Raw genomic sequence first — 1970 nt, forward strand, 5'->3', positions numbered from 1 at the left:
CTCCTCCTCCTCCTCCTCCTCCTCCTCCTCCTTCTTCTTCTTCTTCTTCTTCTTCTTCTTCTTCTTCTTCTTCTTCTTCTTCTTCTTCTTTTCTCCTCCTCCTCCTTCATTTTCTTCTTCCTCTTCTTCCTTCTCCTCCTTTTCCTCCTCCTCAAATAGAGTCTCCTCTGGTCAGGGAATTGCCATACAAGTCAGGCCAGACTTAAATTGTTTCAGCCCCTTAGTCTCCCAAGTACTGGGGTAATAAGTTTATACCACCATACCCACTCAGCTTCTAAATAGAATTATCATAGTAAGTCTTTTCAGGAACACTGCATGAACATAGGCCTACTATTTTACAACCATACACTACCATTTTAGAAAGTGTACCTGTGATAGATCATAAAATATCTAGTATAACTTCTTTCTCATAGCCATGCTTTGAAAAAATCTTCCCTGATGCTGACTCTGGTCAATGAAACATTAGCAAATGTGAAAGAGTTGAGCTTTTAAAAATGGTCACATATCTGAGACTCAATCATTTTTCACTGCCATAAAGAAAACTGTGATCACTCTGTGGGGCACCAGGCCATGGTGGCCTGTGGGATGATAAGTGGGACATGACCCAGTTATCTCTGTTGTCTTTACCAACAGGCATCCAGCCACCAGACATGAGAGTGAGATCACCAGCCCCTCGGTGGCTGAAAACATGTGCGTGAACCCCATCTATGCCACTGGGAACTGAGATACAGCCCAGGAAATCTGAGCTCAAGTTGATGATCCACAGAATTATAAACATAATGGCTATTGTTTTAAGCCACTCGGTTTAGGAGTGGTTTGTTACACAGCAGAAACTAATTGGCCATGTCCCCAGAGGCTGAATACTCATAATTTAAAATGCAGCCAATGTTTTAAGTTGCTATGCCTAAGTAAAATACTAGTTTGCTCATATGATATTATCATATATGATATGTCATATAAGAGCATTAAATAACTGATACAACTAATTAATTGAAGCCATTCCTATTTGGTTTCATCCCATAATGAACACTGGGCAGTAATATTGATGTATGAGGATAGAAGCCTCCAGAGAAAGAGTAATTGAAAAGCTTTTTCTGTTGTGTCTCAACTGGGCAGTAGAGAATTTTTCTGTAGTATACATGTTTATTTATTTATGTACTTTTAAATTTAAGGTGGGGTCTGTTTTATATAGCCCACTCTGGCCTCAAACTCAAACTCACTGTGTAGCTAATGATGACCTCAAATTTGTGACCCTTCTGCCACTGAATGCTGGTATTACAGACTTGTGCCACCGTGCCCAACTTCATATGATGCTAGGGACAAAAAGAAAGGCATAGTGCCTGCTAGGCATGCCCAGTACCAGTGTAGCTACACTGCTGGTCCTCTGTACTATTTTTAAATATTCTAAATTCATCAGTAATTTTGATAATGGGAAGCAAGTACAGACTTGCCTTGTAGTGATAAACTTCATAATAAATTAGACTGACACTTGGAATATTGCATCATAAAATGTACACATTATTTACTTTGCATTGCTCATCTCTTTGCAGAGATCAAAGCTAAGACTTACTTGCATTTCTTGACAACATTTAAACAATTGTAGTTCAAACTGTGACAGTGAAATGTAAATATAGTGATGCATAATTTTCCTTCCTGAGAATATAGCCTGTTTTTAAGAGAGTAACTAAAGATGTTCAAAAACCAACATACTTTCTTTCCTTTCCTTCCCTCTTCCTGTGTAACTCTACATGAACAGCAAGGCAGGCCACTGAGAAAAGCAGTGCTTATCACCACAACTAACAGCCAACAAGAAGACTTATGACAAAGCCTGCTGGCTTTGGTTTGTTCTCTCAGACCACACTATCTGGGGAGATATGGTATATGCATTGCAGTGGTCAGAGCCTGAGCAGGAAAATGAATGCAGAATAGAAACACACACACACACACACACACACACACACACACACACA

Source organism: Mus pahari, chromosome 1 (assembly GCF_900095145.1).
Source record: "Mus pahari chromosome 1, PAHARI_EIJ_v1.1, whole genome shotgun sequence".
NCBI lineage: Eukaryota > Metazoa > Chordata > Mammalia > Rodentia > Muridae > Mus > Mus pahari.